Below are 18,851 nucleotides of genomic sequence, written 5' to 3' on the forward strand. Positions count from 1 at the left end.
CTGGGTGTTACAAAGGACGTGCTTTTGGTTCAGCAGGCTCATAGCTGAAAGTCCTGAAGCCACTTCAGCTCGTGAGCCAAGAAACCAAGCTTGATTTTCACTCAGGGTCAACTTGATTTGATTATTTGAGTCTGTTTTAACTACACAAAAGAAATAATTTCAGCTTCATTGAGTATCTGTTTGCTTTCTGACAGTTTCATGAATTTGTGACACTTGCCCGCCTTCCGCTGGTTTCAACCAGAAGAAAATAATGCTACAGTAAAGATGCTATAAAAAATAGAGCTTGAGGTAAATTTTGCCAAAAGCCAATTAGACATTTGAAAAACAGATAGATGTTTCAGGCCAACTTGAAGTTTATCAAATTGAGCTTCTGGTGGTTCCAAAAGAGCGTAGAGACTGAACTGACTCTGAAACATCCAGCAGATGCAGCCAGAGAGATGTGCAACTAGCTGAGACCCTCTGCTGAGAGAGCCTCAAGGTCTGCAAGAAGCCTGCAGAACACGGTGGCTTCAATGGGGCATAAAGAAAACAGCCGCCTCTTTGCAAAGTGGGTCCCCGACTATGGAGAAAGCTGTCAGTCTTAGGTAGCACCATGAGCTTCATTTGAAAGCAGCCAAGGACCACTGCAGAGCGTTTAAAAGATAGACATCTATTTTCTGAACCATGCGGAGTTTTCCAGTGGTAGCTTCATGAAGAATAGGCTGCACTACTCCAGCCTAGGGACTACAAAAATGTTGGCTGTCGAAACAGCAAAGGACTTGATTTCACTCAAGCATGGGAAAACTTGGGTTTTCATTATCATACGTGGAATTCATTTGTGATAAAACATAAAAGCAGCTTGTATTTCTAGGTTAAAAGTCACTAGAGCAAGTTGTGAATTTGTCCATATTTATTGCCTGATTTAGGATAAGGAAGTGACTGCCATGAAAAGAATGCACAGGGAATATGTTGGGAGGGTTAGCTATTTTTAAGCCATTGATTTCTGCTGAGTGAGAGTCCTATGGCCATTACTTAATCTGCAGGACTGCCACCATTCTTCCCAGCGAGGACTCCCACACATATCCTGTTTTTCACATTTCTGCGAGAACATCTGTTTGTGGTTCCTCCAGTGGATTTTGAAAATACAAAAGTCACTCATGATGGGACTTTCCATCATGACCTAAAACCTAGGATTGACCATTCCAGGAGAAGACTGAGCGGCTTTGACCATCCAAAGCACTTGGATATATCTACTAGAACTTGCATTTCTGAAGGTGGAAACTGAGGCAAGGATAAGAGAGAAATGACCCTTTGCTAATAATGAGAGATAAGTGAGGACTTTTGAGACGTCATGAAAAATATGCCATCTTTTCCAGCAGATCCATCAGAGGGAGAAAACATGAAAGATGATGGTCTACTCCAGCCCACCCATCCTATTACTAGCAGGATTTGTACTTCTTCTCACTCACAGATGTGTGTTAGGAATGTCAAGAACTGAAGCCAAAGTTTCAAATACTATCCATTATTCTTTCTCTTTTTCTTTTCTCCCCCCTCCCCCCCCCCCGAAGAAATGCCCATGTTTTCCTTTAAAATGTGAGTATATATGCATGGGAAGGAGAAACCTGGTTTATCAACAGTTATCAGAAGACAGCAGAAGTCCTCCTCCTTCTTTGTGCCAGTCCACCAACTCTGGCTATGAAGACAATCCAGGGTTAAAAAGCATCATAGTCCCAACGTTGTTATTGTGTACAAGCAATGTAACCATCACTTCTCTGTTGCATTTGTGGAAGAAAAGGGTTCACTCTCTAGACCACCCACTTCAGAGAAAAAAACCACACTTCATGCTCCTGCATTCAGCAAGGAGTCCGTAAGCATTCGTACCTCCAGTCTGGCTGCTAGACTGAACAATACTGGCAAGGTAAGAGCTGGTCCCAGCCCATGCATCTAAATCAGGGGTTCTCAACATCTGCTTTACAGCTATCCTCTGCTGCAAGATGCTACTTCAGGATGCTATGAAGCCCCTAAGTAAGCAAGAGTGTTAATGGCCAGGAGTTCTCTCTTACCAAGCATTTAATTTATGGGAAAAAATTATTTTTCAAACTTAAAACCTCCTGCATGTGTGTATGTTTTATTTTCAACACGGATAGAACTTCTCACCCAAACTAGAAAGACAGCCTCTTTCACCCTGAGTAATAGCTTGAGGTGTTCACTCGAAGCAGTGACTGAGTCTCACTCTTGTATGTTGGAAATACGTGTCTGAAGCACCAAGTGGCTGGTTATTTGGAAGCGGATATTTCCCCTCCTCTTCTGTGCATCCTAGATAACAGTTCTCTAATTCTGAATATTTTAAACTGTCAGGAGAGTCTCTAGTTGTCACAAATGAAAGCTTTTCCAAGGTGTGGTTTGATTCTGCTGTGGAAGAAGGAGCCCATCTTCTTTTTTCCGTATATTTTTTTTTAAATCTCAAAATGTTTTTCGCAATGGCTAAGCTGTTCTCCCATAGCTCTTATTTTGATAGCTTGAAATCTGTTTGTAATCTTGAAAGTGATAACTTGTTTCCCAAGGGCATTCATTAACGATAAGAACGCAACAAGAACAAGCGGCTGGGCATGAAAGCCAGGTGTATTCAATTTAGAAGTGAGGCATATATTTTTTACAGTGCCAGTGACTGGCAGAGACCTTCACCAGTAGAGATGACTTTCCTAAATCTTGATATCATCTGTCCCACACTAAGTATCTAGCAGGAAGATATACTTTAGTGAATCCGATACGAGCATAATAATGCAAAACCTCTCTGCTCTGTAACACCCAGAAGATGGAATCAGAGATGTCTGCATCCCTCAGCCTTGCCTTTGGGGAGGCAGGGTTCTTCATGCACACATGTCAGGAAAAGGCAGGGATCTGCTGCTGATGCCCTGCACTGCTGATCTGTGAATGCAGGGTGTATCTGAGGCTGTGAGGACACGTCTGCACTGCTTCATACGCATCAGCTGGACCATGTGCTTGCGTGCACACTAAGTAACAGCGCAGCAGCTGTGCACCGCAGGACTAGATGATCGAACACTCACCTTAAAATCTATGCAATGATACAAGTACATGGTTCGTGCTGCCCAGGTAGATGTTGAGCTAATTTTTTCCTCTCCATGCCTTCTCCTCTGTATGCTACCACAGAGATGGTTGATAAGGAAACGCAAGTAGGACATAAAACCAGAAGGCAATTCCTGGGTTAGTAAGACGATAGCTTTGTCCTCTCATCCCATTCATAAACATGCCAAGGAAAGACTTAACCTATCCTGAAAATACTGCCAGGGATGGGTACTTGTGGATCCTAAACCATGTTTAAGAAGGCAGGGGGTAATTAGGGCAGTTGGTTTTTAATTATCACTGAAGTCAGTCCTTGCAAGGCCCCCCAGCCATATCCAGGTTAATGGTCACCAGTGTATGCTGAGTCAGCAAAACCCTTGGGCTCACCGTCACCAGGGGCTCCCAATCGGCTGAGGCTAGCTCTTTTTGCTGGATGTGCTGAACTTCACTCTGAAGCCAGGATGATTAAAAGAGAAAACCAATCTACAGCTTTAATCAAGCTCACAGGAACACACTTTCCAGATTTTGTGAGACGAGGTATTTGTTACCTCCTGTCCTCTGGCATGGTAGCAGTTTAATGAAAGGCTGCATATTTTTCTGTTAGCAGCTCAACCACTTAATTCTTAAGTTCCTTCAGAGCTCTCAGATGTATGCCATCTGGTCATGGTGACTTGTTGCTCTTTAATTTGTGAATTTGTTCCAGCACTTCCAGTTTTGACACCTCAATCTCTGACAGAGTCTCATCTTCATTACTTGAAAAGAATAGCTCAGAGGGCTGTCTCTCTCTCTCGCATGCATCTTCTTGTAGCTTCAATTTCGTTAACACAATTTTAACTTAAAGCAGAATTTATAGCTTTTCCCAAATATGCCATCTCTCCACCTCCTACCCGTCTTTTACAATATTTTGTTGTGCTATGTTTTTATTAAACAAAAACACATCTGAAAACTATGTGGAACCTGTGCAGACAGGTAACCAGTACCTTTTCTATCTTATAAAAAGGTCTGAAAGTGAGTTCAAAGAAACATCTATCACATCCACCAAAGCGGTATTATTAGTTCTTAGAAAACAGGGAACTGGGCAGCCTATTTAAACACATCTAGAATGCCTCTTCATGGCTCAATGTTATTTATTTATGTACCATAAATAACATCTATTATTTATACTCTTTTTGCATTTCAGGTTTTCAGGGAAGTTGAGTCCCCATTGTAACATACACTCTACAAGCACATAGTTAGAGGCAATTCCTCTTCCAAGGAATTTACAAATAGAGAAGACAAATAGCTAAGAACAGACAACATGGAAAGAAGTTGTCAAAGACGAATGTCTTTATAGTTACATTTTTAATGGATTTTCCTTATATATACAAAATCCTCCACTCCCGCGCCCCGGTGTTTCTCCAGACATCTACCCCCACCTACCCTCACCAGGATTTCCTAATATGTTTTAGTTCCATCCTTTCCCCGCTGCAGGAAGATGTGACAGCAAAAACCTTGGCAGTGTAGCATGCCAGCTCATGCCAGCCTTTTTTTCCTCATCCTGGGAGACTGAAACAGTTTTCCAGAGGTATCTTGCTCGTGGGGTTCAGGGCAGGAGGCTCACCTGGCTTGCTCCCTTCTTTCTCACCCACAAAGCACAGGTGGCATGATGACTGCATTGCCCTAACAGCAGAGGCCACTGCTGGAAAGCTTCCTTTGCCTTCAAACCGCAAAGATGGAGAAGGGAGGGCTGCTCTGCTGCCCCTCTCCATACTTTCAATTGGCAGGAAACTTCTCTGTAGTGCCCTTCGCAAACCTCGGAAATGGGCTGGCTGGAAGGAGCGATTATGGATGAACATGGAAAGGACAGAAACTCGAATCTGCTCTTCACTTCTGTATTAAATCTAGGAAATCACAGAAGCACACTCCCCTCCTGACAAAGTCTGAGGGTCTCTAGTGACATTTATGTCACTGGAAAGGCATATAATATGTACACTGTGGTTTAATTTTATCTTAATGAAACAATATACATATAAAACTATCCATTAAATATAAAACAGTGAAGTAATTTGCAAATTTTCCTACGGCATAATAAATTAAGCATGGAGAGCACTAAGGAATGCAATTTGCAGTCATTTATAATGCAGTGTTTTATGTTAATAATTCAAAATCACATGCTATTTGGAGACACTTCTAATTAATGTATTTATGAAATTGTGAACTGTGACTGTTTTGGTTCCATTTAGCTAAACATTTCAACAGAATGCGCTTGCTGTTGTTTTCTGTTTGCTTAATGGCACCAGCAAGCATCAAATGTACAACTGGGGAAAGTTGGGGGTGGTATCTATTGCGGCTTTTTTTATGGGTATGTGTTTTTGTCTGTGTACTGTATACATGCATGCAATTACACTCCTGATTTCACCGAGGAGAAGAAAGTTCTGCAGTAATTTGAGGAGGAAATAAGGAAAGGAAAGTTTTATGGATGAATAATTAATTGCAAGAAAAGTTCAGTACCTTCCCAAAGAATTGCTAAAATATTCAGTACTTTTCACATAGCAGATCTGTATACACTGACATTTCTCTTGACTGGTTAATTATGACTGATACAGCTCGTAAATTTGTATTCATATTTTTATTTTGATATTATTCAGCTTTTTCATCAGACTACGTACTTGTCATGCTGCTTCTTTCTCAGAATGCTACAAAGAATATCACGATTCCCCAGAAAGTTATTCTTCTGAGAGAAGACTTGCAGGGATTTTGAGGTATTTCGAAATTTCAAGTACATTTGAAGAAAAAAAACATATATATCAGAATCTGTAGTGAATTATTACACGTCAAGGACCTGATTCTGAAAGTGGCTTGAAATGAATGGGCTTCTAGGCATATGCAGAACCAGATGCTAATAGTAGTCTGTTGTAGCTCTGCACAGGAAAGTGAAGGGAAAGCTCTTGAAATAATTTTCTACGAACAATCTGTTTCACACAGGAAAGAATAAAAAAAAAAAAAAAAGAGAAGACCGAAACCTGAAACTCCTCAAACCCATAGTAAAGAGGTCCAAGGCACTGTATGTGGCCCCTTCCACCTTCCAAAACAGTTCTGAGAATTCAGTGGGATACTAAATCAAAATTGTCATGTCTCTTGGTAATTTCAAAGCTCACTTGCAGATCAGTAACTCCATGTTGAATGTTTTATTTCACCACTGTGCTTTCTGTATGGTTGTTCTTTTTCTTTCTTGGTTGCTTGCCTTTTTGCCTTTTTTTTTTAGTGCTTGGGACAATATGTATATGGGTGGGAAAATATTTTAAAAGTTCTCATGGCCTTTAGCTGTGGTCTTGGAAATCAACCAATGTAATCATTAGACTGAGAATTAAAGCTGGATTTTGACCACTTTGTGTGATTTATATTTTAAACAATGTAGGAACTGTTATGATTTAGGAGGCAATATGGGTGTCTAGGACCTAGCTCCCTATTACTTGCCATCATCCGAGTTGCTCTATTGAGTCTTTTTATTTCCTTGGTATCAAATAACAAATATTGGCAACACATTAGATTAGCTGGATGATTATCTTTAATAAACTACTTCTTCCTAAAATGAAAAACACGACCATATCTTCTGCCTTTCTTCAGTTTTGTCCAGTATGAATCCATTCAGAAAAAGTCCGATGTATTTATATATTTGTCTGCTTCTGTTTCTAGTCCCAGACTAAACTGGAATTGCCAGGAACTGGTGAACATAAAGATTCAGATTTGGGTCATATTTTAGGTGAGTTGCTCTATTTGAATGTCCTTTCTTGCTGGATTTTTAACTAGAATTTGTCTTTCACTAAATGAGATGGATTTGTGGGAGATTCCATAAGCAAGGCTCAAATTTTTGGGTGAAAATTTTTATCCAAGCTATGTTCTTTAAGAATATCTCTTGCTTTAAAAAAATTTTTATACCTGTCACAGGGACCTAAGGTGTTAGAAATGTCTGTGGTGCATCAGTACAGGACATAAGGTGATGTAGTGTACTGGGAAATACACTGTCAGACAGGGGGCATATGGAATAGATGTTCTGTGGACTTTGCTAACTAATCAGTTGTTACCTGTTTGCCAGCAACCATGGTGGTCTGGATACAATGATCCAGCTTTACGTCGAGCCGTATGCTCCCAGGTTTATTTCTGAATTTGAGTTTTATGGCTTGTGCCCATCTCTCAAATTAATTTACAGTAACATAGAAGGAAAGTGCCTTTGCTATTTTTCTTTTTTGTTTTTTTTTTTTTTTCTTCTTTTCTTTCTGTTTGAACAGAACATTTTCACTTTATTGTGAGGCACGGTGGCTGCTTACAGCTTCCGTTTCAGCCCCGTGGTAGTTCAGCATTCACAAGATTATGGAAGGCTTGTTTTAAAAATCCTTTCTCCAGTGGTGGGAAAATGGCAAAACTTGGGAACTTGTGCACTTTTTTTTTTTTTCTTTTAATTATTTTGGCATGATTTATAGGACTAGATGTACAGCTGCCTGTGGTTAAATGCTATTCATTAAAGGTACTGTAAAACAAGGAAAGTCCAAACCACAGATTCTAACTGCTCTGCTCAAAGCAATATTGCCATTTTTGATGGTAAGTTTGTCTGAACATTACGGTCTTCTTTTTTAACATATATGGGCATAAATCAAGAGTAACCGCATCAAAATGAGTTCAGCAACACTTGTTGGGTGTGATTAGACACCTATACCTTTTACAATTTGTAAATAATATCATGATGCTTTGTCTCACATCTTATTATCAGAGGGTAGGAACTGTTCGTGTGTCTGAACGTAGGTACTTCAGCACATATCAAACAAGAGTTGAATTAACCACCACGTTCTGAAAAGAATAACAAAGCCAAGCAAATTTAACAAGGATGTCTTATGGAACTTCACCACGTGGCATGCGAAGATTATCTTTCAAATGAACATTAGGGACCCTTAATGTGGATGTAATTATTAAATTGTATTGGTTGACCTGAAAATTCAGCAGAGGAGCTGTCATTCCTTGGCATTCTAATTATTTTACAGGATTTTTATTTGGTGATTTATGTAGAATTCATCAGTCAGAGTAACTTCTGTAGAAACAGTGCTGTCTTTCTGGGTAGCCCTGTTGCTTTACCTCCTTCTCAATTTGACGTGTTTTCTTCAAAATGGAAGGCTGGCTTTTTTAAAAATCTTTGAAGATACCAAACTAATAGGTCTGAAGGGCACCAAAGAAAGACAGGAAAACAAAGACTGGCAGAGCTCCTTATGAAGGAAGAAATGCTATATTTCTATTTCTTTTAACCAATGTCTACTAACCTGTGTCCTGGGGATAAGTGTACCTATGTATCAAACTGCAAATGGATACTAGTTAAGGTAAGTACACCATTTCTTTTTAGATTTCAAACAAAAACTTCACCTGTAAAGTACTTGTCCCTCCTCTTCCCCCTTGGGCTGTAAGAGGACACGCCTGTCCTCGTTTCCTGTTCTACCCAGAACCATAATTTGGATAGACAAGGTACTCTGGAGGAAGAATAAACATATAGGCATACTCGAGAGATGGAGTATGTGAAAAAAGAGTAAGAAATATTGCCAATCTCCTTGACTGGCACAGAGAACTCTTTGGTGCAGGACAAATCCTGGGAAAGCTAAAGCTTTGGGGCTCTGAACTGGCTGGAGACTGGAGAAGGAGCAGAAGGTCTGGGGCTCTTCTGTCGCAGGAGCTCAGAAAAACCGTACATAAGGGAAGAAATTTAGGGGATTTTGGTACATCACTACCACAAAAGGATAAATTAGTCAATCAATAAAAGGAAATTCAGCACCTGCCGCAGCGGCAGCACGGTAAGAGGTAAAGGATTTTGCCACAGAGCTTAATGCAGCTCCCACTGAGTTCCCTGGGAACTGAATTCAGCCTTTTCAAGTCAGAGCAAAGGAAGTTTTCCAAGCTGTTTGGAATATTTTTATTGCCACGAACAAAGCTACTGGGTAAGGCGTAAGCAAACAAACAAAAAACCCCAGATACAGTAATTACCAGCAGTGTTCGAAGTTGTCTAGCAGCAGGCAACAACAAAAAAATCCACATGTCCTCTGCTGAATTGTTAAGCATTCATCTCAGCAGTGTTTGTGACCCTGTTGCATCTGCTTGCCACATACATTGTGCGAAGGCGCTTGACTAGACCAAATGTTTTGGGAAAATGGATTTCAAGTGCCACATTTCTAATATCCTTGGGCAGAGAAGTCAAGAAATCTGAGAAAGAGTTTTATGGGCCAAATTTTCTGAGATGTGCCCCATGGGCCACACTGAAGATGCTGGGACCTGGCCCGCGGTTACTCTGGCCAAGGAGCACAGGGAGAACTTAGCAAGACCCAATTTACGGAGGCTACACCATTTGAAGAGAAAATCTTCAGTTAAATAACATTTTCCACATACCATTTAGCCACCAGTGCACTTGAGAAAATAATATCTTTGAGACCATTAAGCAAACTGAAAAATTGGAGAAAATCACTGAATCGATGACCCACTCTGGATGATGTCCCCAGCTCTTTCCCCCTCACTTGGTTAAACTTGAAGTACTTGTTTTTTAAAGCACCTCTCTCCCTCTCTCCTGCCTGTGATTTCATGCTGTTTGAGTCTAACGTAGGTGGGATATGCCAAGAATTAACAGCGGCACTGCCTGACACTTCTGCAACCTGAATTCAAGGGGCAGGGGAAAAGGCTCCTGGCGGTGGTACTTCTTCGGCAGCAGAGAGGGTTAACAGCCGCCAGAGACACAAGTGAGATAATGGAATAATCTTGGGCAATCCTAATGTACTGGGAGAAACCAGGCTGCACAGAAAAAAAACCCCAAACCCACCAACTTCCCCTCTCTCCAGGGCATTTACACTGCCAAGCAACTTATTTTACGTCCATCTGTGATGCGAGTGTGTTGTGAAATGTAGCTCACTTGCTAAATGTTTTTTTGATGTGTTGTTTGGGACACGGGGAAAGAGAAATGGACTGCATTCAATCTCTATTAAAGCAGAGAGATGTCTTCCGCAGAATTTATTTTCAGAAGCTTTGCGCTAACTTTATTTTCTTATTAGCTGAAATTGCCAGTGAGACAGTTTTAGCAATGATGCTAAATGCATTCATGGAAAATATGTGTCTGTCTGTCTGTGCTCAATGAATTGCCTACTGTTGTGTCAGCTCGGAGAGAACAGATCTTTACTATGGGATTTGGGGATCTGGGATTAGGTCCTAGTGATAATTCACGTGGGAAAAATGTTATATCATACGTAATTACAGAAAGGCAAATATAAGGGATGATAGCAAGGAAGTGTTACAGGTAGTTAGAGTTGCAGGAAAAAAGGAATTTATAAGCCACAAAAAACCTCTGATATTAATACTTGTGATTGTTGAAACTTGACAACAAAAAAAATGGGAAACTGAGTTTTTTGGGAATCAAAAGTCCAAAAAAATTATCTTGGAAATGTGCTTTTGGGGCATTTTTTATATCATCATGAAACAAGCTGAGATATAAATTAAACTGATCCAAAACACACTGGGTCACCAGAAAAGCATGTTTTCTGACCATGGTACACTGAAGTTGAAGATGGGGAGCATTATCCTCCCACTTTTCCCACAAGCATCTAATTCCCTGTTTGGGCTAAATCTCTCATAACACATCTGTAGGGACACAGTGCCCATGGCAAATCCTCTCCCTGAGGGAGGAGACTGTGGGGCATCACAGGAGGCACAGGCTCCTGGGAGGCAATGTGCCACTAAGAGGCAATTTGGTTTTAAGCTGGAACTGCCACAGAATGAATGGCTTAGGTCAGTCCAACAATCTGAGGAATTCTGATTTAGAACAAGTCTGAGCAAAAGAAAGTCTTCAGCAATATCTGTGACAGAGGGGAAAAAAAAAAGAAAAAAAAAAAAAAGAGAGAAAATTTTGTCAAAAATAAGAACAAAATAATCTGGAAAAAAGTCAGCATTGTAGAAACTGTGTTTTTCATGTGAAATTCACTCTGAGGAAGTGAACTAGATGATCATTGTAGGTCCCTTCCAACTGAAACATTCTATTCTATTCTAAGTGTTACCAAGCCACTGTCTTGATAGTCTTCAGGATGTTAAGCCATAACTTCCAGAAACTTGGCAGCGCAGCTTTAACTCTCATGGAGATAGTCTTTTTTCCCCCCACTTACTCTCCTGTGTGTATTATATATACAGGCTGAGGAAAGCTGTATCTTTAGAAGAGCACTTGTTTGAAAGACTTGAGGAGTATGTGTAGAGAACCTGGGCGTCACACAGACTGCACTATTTAGGCTGAAAAAAGTCTGGAGTTAGATCCTATCTTATCCTGCAGCCTTACCTTTAACACCTCCTCCTCAGAGGGGAAGCATGAGCTGTAACTAGCGGAGTGGGATGAATCATTACTGGCAGGTCATACAGGTACACACTGCGGATTTCAGGTCAGCCCAGCCCTCTAGAAAGCACCGCTTCAGACTGCCCCCAACTCATTTCAAGATGGTGGGATGAGGTTAATTTGGAGGGTGGGGAAGGTTGTCTCAGCTGTAGCCTACCGGAGAAAACCCTGCCCATGTCTTGTGCTCCCTTTCAAACTGAGCTAGGAAGACAAGAACAGCACGGGATGCTGAGCTGCCTCTAAAGGAAATGTTGGCATTGATCAAGCTGTCACACTGATGTGTATGGAAAGCTGGACTTGGGGCTGCCCAGCTGAATTCTTTTAACCAGGCCAGTGCCTTTCAACAGCTCCACAATAATACCATTTTTATACACATTTCTGTATAAACTGAATGTATAGGACCATGTTTCATCTGTGTATCTGTCTGTGCATCCCTGTCTCCAATAACTTTTGCTCATTTCAAGCAAATTTGACATAGGAGTAGAAGTTCTAGGTATTTCTAGCTATTTCCCAGTTTGTTTGTTAGATGTGATGTATGAAACATGGAGCTACACAAAACATGACAGCTGGACATGTTGTGATGGCTCATTTGCAACATCACGCCGTCGCTGTTCACTCAGTATTACCCTCACTTTCCCATTCCTTACTGCTTTTAAAAGCAGGATGAAGAGCAGGAGCAGCTGCTGCCAGGAAAGGAAACTGCAGGAGCCGGAGGGACACACATGAAGGAATGCAAAGACGCAGGCTTTCACTTCTAATGACCTTGGCTTCTAGCACATCCCACGATCAGTGTAACTGCTTCTAAAGCTGGAAGGCACAGGGGCTGAATCTGTACATCCCATGTAGGGCTCAGGGAAAGGAAAAAAATCTGCCCTGCTTAATGAACTCAGTGAAAAATTGGTGAATTTCTACTTATGGTTGCTGCAACCTTATGTGGGAAAAATACTTTCAGGAATTATTTTATTCCTTAAAAAAAGACCTACTGCTCCACAGCTATTACAGGGACACAGGCCAGTATTTATTTTGTCTCCCCTTCTGCTCTCTGCTGTTTCACACACTCTTGAAAGCATTTTGCTTGTGTCATTCCTGATGGAGCGTTGCTCGTTTTTACCACTCTGTAGGTGCAGCACTTTTTCTCATGAGTGATATGACAGAATGGTTTATCTTTGGTGTGGTTTCCTCTCCAACCACCTCCTAGTCAAGAATAAGACCTGTTTAAGTGACTGGTGATGTTTCTGTTAGCTATGTAGTAGCATTAGCAGCTGTATGTAAAACTTTCCAGCTTCTTTGGAAACCTTACCCAGCAGCTGGCAGATATTGCCAAAAATGGTGAGTTAAAGTAAATAAAATGAATTAAGTCCTCAAAAAGTCCTGTCTGCCCTTCTGTGGTGATGATCTTCACATAGATTCAGGAAAACCATTCATAGTCAATTTTGTTCTTTGGTGGAGCTGTGTACAAACTGAGTTGGAAAACTCCTAAATAAAAATGACAGGTATCGACTCTCTGCTAACTGCATTATCAGGCGACTATGGTAGCAGGGAGGTGGTGAGGAATCGTGCCCCAAGAACATCTTTGGGAGCTGCTCATGTCTGAGGCTGGTATGTGAAATTCCACCTGTCATTTCACAGGACGCTCCCTCGGCAACACATTTTTTCCTTCTCTCCCTATTTATCTTTTATCTGCTCACGCCGCCTTTCATTATTTCTTTTTTCTTTTTTTCTCCTGACTATTTTTTTGTTTCCATTTTCACAATGGGAATGAGAATCTGTTAACTTCCCATTTGAACATTTGCTCCATGATATTTGAATGCACTAGGAATTGCAAAAATTAAATATGTCCATTCCGTGATGCTTTTCATTTGGGTTCTTTCTGCACATCCCCAAGGACAATGAACACTAAATGCAGTATGGACAAACTTAAATATTTAGGTTCATTAAGAGACAATCAGAAATTGCCTATATAGTTGTTTCCTAATGGAAATATCTCTGGGGGAAGGCTGTGGGGGAATGATGTTTCTTTAATGTGGTAGATAGGCAACACATACAAAGTTGAGTATATTTGGCCAGTTGATTTCAGTAAAGGACAATTCCTGCATACTATTCTACACTGCTGTGTGAGTTATCCATGAATATTGAATTGGTTTTGTAGAGGAAATATGTAAAAGCATGAAAGTGACCATCATTTAACCTCTGCTCCAAGCTGAACTGTGCAGTTTAGGAAACAATGGGGAAAAGGAAGTTCTTTTCCAAGTAGAATTCCATTGTGAAATAAATAAGAGGCTATTTCCATGCAAGTTTGTGAGCTAAAAGGAAGAGGAAAGACTTTACATGCAGTAGAAGACATCTATTTTTAAAGCTTTTGATAATCTTTTGGCCAAGACTAGGACTCTGCTTCCATTTCCATGGCCTGTATAGAGTCACAATGATCACAATTGGCTACACTAGGTGTTTCAGTTTCAATGAAAAAATTAAGGCAAGATATTTTTTTTCAATCCTGTATTTCTTTCCCTAATCATTCCCAATTGACTCATTATTATAAACTTTTATGTACTGTGTTGTTACGATTAGCTAGAAAAATTTAGATAGTAACTGTGGTAAAGAGCAACTGCATCTCTCTTACAGGTGCAGGTACTCCGCAGTGTTCACAGGCGTGCTCTGGGGCACTGCCCTGCTCAGCTGCCACTGACACACACCACTTTTCTTTAGAAGGAAATTCAGGGTTTAAGCAGAAAAAGAAACACGATACCTTCCAAGAGGTTGGAGGCCAGGTCTGTGGGGAACATGGTGGGTCATACCTGTCCCACAGTGTGGACACAGATATTTAGGTGGAGTATGTTCAGAGTAAGTGTGTTGATGCCAGCTGATCCCAGTAAAGGATGATGAAATAGCTACATCTTTGTGCCCGTTAAAGACCTGAACCAGGAGAAGCCAAGAACAAGGCATTCTCCTAGATGGAGTTCTCTCCTTCTCATCCGTAAGTCCCTCTGTTGGAAAAAGTGAAAAAAGAACTAAGAAAAATTTAAAAAATCAGCTCTTGCACAATGACGCACAGCCTGGACTATGAGGAAGGTAAGTGAATGAGAGACTGAACTGTGCTCATTATCCGCAGAGTGAAACAAGCCTGGTATCTTTTGGTACCTGCTTTGGCGAAGAAAGGTTAGAGCTCATTCACTCTATCTTGTTGCACACTGTACTCATTTCAACTGTCTCCAGCTGAGGCAAGGCGTTTGAGTAATATGAATAGAGGCTTTTATCCTGTGAGCAATTACACATGGGTTTAAAGTAGCTGTAAGGTTCTAATGGCCTTACAAAAAAATTTTACTCAGTATTCTATGTTATAGCAGCTATTTTATAACAAGAATATTCTGTATGTGCACAAGGTGTAACCCCTTTTTGATATACACACAACTATTTTCAAAAATTCTCATTAAATAATATGACATAGGCTTGTTTCAGAATAAAATCTTTGGCTTCTAACTGACTGTACATATTTTTGTAAGGGATGGGGTTTTTTTCTTCTACTGTTCTTTTCTTTTGGATTTAATTTCGTTTGCTTTATTCAGACCTTAGGTCAAAGAATTTTTACATTTAATATATGTATCCTGATGGGGGCTCTAAGCACATTTTTGAATTTGGGAATTTAGAAGGGCACCTCTATTTGATGTGTGGAGATGTATGCCTGCAAAGTCTCAGCCTGAATCATTCAAACCTGCAGGCCTTACGCTTGTGATCACACACATTTGCTAATTTGTGCATGTACCTATTGTTCCCTTTGATTTCAGAAGCTGAGGGAATTTAATGTCTGAACATGCTGCTCAGGACTGAACTGGAGGAACCCAGGCTTTGCGAATGCTGCCCTTGGTTCACAAAAAGTTATTAAATGCTGAAATGCAAGTGCCCTGTTCTTTTACTCTCTGTTGTAGGTGTCACTGTAACATAGTGATATCCCTCCTTGTTCTTGTAACAGCATCCTAACCATGCCTTTGAAAGAGCTGAAGTCTTTTAGACCAGTGAGTTGTGTCTTTATAATGCCCAGGGAGCAATAGCTCCTCTTCTTCAACCAAAAGCAAAACAAATTCTCTCTTGTAATTAAGGTTGAACACACAGTCATTATTTCCACCCCTTCCCTGTTATAATATTATAATGCAAGACATCGCTGTGTGCTTAATAGTGTTTCCCAAGCACAAATTCTAGGATTGTCTGGCTCGTCTTCCCTCAGCACAGAAAGGCAAGGTTATATGCACCTCTCCCTGGCTAGAACTGTGTTATGCCATGTGGTGCAAAATGGCTTCTGCCAGCAATGCCGCAAACCTGCTTTGTCTCGTAGAGAAGCATTTTTGTAAGAGGTTTGATAAATTGTCTTGTCACACTTGGATTAAACTATTGATTTACCAACACACTTTGTATGTTCACCCAAGAAAACACAGTGGATGCTATTTAGAATATCACAAATCCTCTGCCATATGCATGTTGTCTAGCCTACACTTCAACCCTATCACCTTTCAGCAGATTGTTTTAGACAAGAGATCTCATGGGCAGGGAATCTGCAATGCATATAAGCTTACTTGCTCATTTAATACAAGAGAGTCCTAGACACTGACCTTGTCTATAGCTTCCAGCTTGGCAGGGCTGTAACACCGCAAAGACCTGCAAATCCCTTTTTAACAAGGCTACCTGAACCCAATGGCCCAGGTCCAAATAGATGAAAACTTGAAGATGTCCAACAGATCAGTTGCCTATACCATTAAGTAGAAAATTGTCTGACGCTGCACATACTGGTGTCTGCTTACATGGTTCAGTACCAGCTCCCGGCATAATAGCATGTCTGTTGTCAGTTCCTAAAACACTATATATATTGTTATTTCATTAGTGAACTGTGGAAGAGTATTTTACATAGTAAATATGGAAGTGCAAACACTTACCCAAGATGTCTCACAATTTGAACCAAAAACCATATTCCTTCAAAGTGGATTTTGGTTTTAATTGTTTGAAATAGACAACAGTTTGGCTTTGGGCTGGAGAGCCTAGAAAAAGTCCCCAAGTAAATGAGAATGAGTCTCTTCATCTGTGTGATTGCACCATGATATTAAAGGATGAAAAAGTATGTGAGTTAAGGTGTTCAGGGAGCGCATGGGGAAAGGGAGGTGTGGGGATTCCCATATTCCCCCCAAGCTTGTTTCCGCAGCCCTTTCCATGAGCCTAGCAAAGAGCAGAGGTGACCTGGATATGGAAGCACACACGGTGAGGATTGTGAGCACCTGGGCGCAACGTGGCGCGCTGATTTCCTGCAGGAATTTGCTGCTTCACAGTAGTGACCTTCTCTTAGCTGAGACCAACATTTCCAGTAGCTTCATCGTAAGCAGGGCCCATCCCATTGTAGTCGATATTTCTGTGCTTTTTAATTGTTTTCATAACCATTGTATGAGCTGTTTCATGGAAGTGTTATTGTATGCTTAACACTAGCAAGCAGTATTAAATTGGAAAAAAAATATTAAAAAGACATGCGTTTGGCTTCAGGAGAAAATAGATAATGACTAAGCCTAAACTGCAGTTCAGCAAAACTGTATCAATTAGGGGCTACAGTTTGATGGAAACAAAACCAAAGATCATTCCCACTTCTGATTTACCCAGATCAGCAAAGTTCAAGGTATTGTCAGATATAAATGCATGGGTAAAAAGGCTTCGCTTTTGTCCTGCCTAGGAACAGCTTGTGTGTTACAAACTGGACCATGTTTTCTTTTACCACTGGTAAAGGAGGAATGACACGGCAAACTATAGTAGTTGCATTTTAAAGCAATAGCTGAGTAACTTGGCAAAATTGCTAGTCTATTGCCTATCATATACACATTTAAATACTTACAGGACCAGGGACCTCACTGCTCAGAATTTCTCATATAATTTTTTGTGCTGGCTCATGCATGACGCCTCTCAGTTTCTATGACGTTAGGTCAAATGATATCATATTGTAGGACATGATATTCCCTGATACGCTGTGCAATATAACAACCTCTTCAGCTTCTAAACAGAAAAAGGCAAGTACTCTTGAAACCTGGATATTTTGCTGCATTGTTATTTAAAGATTTGGAGTGCCTGTTGACATAGCAGTTAGTCGCATATTAACACTTCACATAAAAATAATAAAGTGCAAAAACACACCACCCACAATGGATACGGTTAAAATTGTCACCCTTTTGTTAGCTTTACATTCAGATAAATTAAAAAACAAACAACTGAAGTCCCTGCAGAATCACCAAAATCTGAACCAAATAAACTCCTCTTAAATCATCCTCTGAAGCTCATGGAAGATGTGCACCAACTGGTGTATCAAAGGGAGGGTTTCCAGACAAAAGTCCTTGCAAAAGAAAGCACTGCCCCTGAGCCTGATAGCTCGGCAGACTGACAGCGAGAGCTACTTATCTGGGAAGGCTGGAGGGCGAAAGTGGCAGATGTATAGACAAAGGTGGTGTCCTTCCTACAGCAGGCTCTGAAAAATTCAGGGTTATCACTGACATCTTGAGCAGTGATCAGCAAAGGACAGAACGCGAGTGTGAGAGTGGAAAATATGATACCTGTGTTTGCAGGAAGCCCCTGACAGGCAGGAATGGTGGTGGTATGTAGCTGCTGTATCACTGCTGCTGATACAAAACCACTGTGTGTATCCCAACCGCACGTAACAAAAGCACCCAGATAAAAGGCATAGCAGGTGAGGTTTCATTTGTGAATCCTGTTTCTTAGCTGTTTTGTGATATAACACATGCCCAGCATTGTGGCCTCTAGGCACAAGAAATGAAACTCAAGAATGAAAATCACCAATCTGTGACCATGTGAGATTAGAAACACTGCCCAGAAATTGCACCAAACATTACCAAAAGAAAAATAAAATCAGTCAATCAAACTGTTGCTGGGCAACCAGCAGATAACTCTCATCCTATAGAAGGGAATTATACCACTCTTTTGTCCACAATCACCAATATAATGATCTCTGAGCAGGCTCCACTCTGGCTTCAGCCTTGCAAATTCTTTTCATGCACAGATATCCTGTACACGAGGACAGATGGGGAGAGTACCAGTAATGAAAAACACTGTCTGCTAAGTTTTCTGGAAACTAACGCAAAAGGATATTCAGAAGTCTAATTAAAAGAGCTTCTTGCTGGCGTGTAGCTTTCTGGGTCGTTGCTGTTCCCTATTTAGGCAGAAAATAAAATATTTCCCAGTGTAAGGAGGGAAACTATTTCTCACGGAGAAGGCTGCTTTTCATCTGGATTTCATTCTCTGCTTTTAAGAATAGGGCAGGGTAAATGATTTGATCTTTGTAGGCTGACTGCCAAATCAGAAAAACTCCACTAAATTGCAGATACCCATGCTGTTCTTCCTAGAATCACTCGTGAAGTTTTTGGTCGTGATAATCTCTGTC

The 18,851-nt window shown here is 40.7% G+C and overlaps 1 long non-coding RNA gene across 1 annotated transcript; it reads left to right on the forward strand.

Annotated features, from left to right (window-relative positions):
• Positions 1-1,192: 1,192 nt before the first annotated feature.
• LOC148057513 (uncharacterized) lies at positions 1,193-6,806 on the forward strand. The gene is made up of 3 exons (XR_015699979.1): positions 1,193-1,897; positions 5,691-5,804; positions 6,739-6,806. It is a non-coding gene; the product is annotated as an uncharacterized LOC148057513 (long non-coding RNA).
• Positions 6,807-18,851: the final 12,045 nt, after the last annotated feature.

This window comes from Nipponia nippon, unplaced genomic scaffold (assembly GCF_047370975.1).
Source record: "Nipponia nippon isolate SJK-2023a ecotype South Korea unplaced genomic scaffold, ASM4737097v1 scaffold_1, whole genome shotgun sequence".
In the NCBI taxonomy this organism is placed as follows: domain Eukaryota; kingdom Metazoa; phylum Chordata; class Aves; order Pelecaniformes; family Threskiornithidae; genus Nipponia; species Nipponia nippon.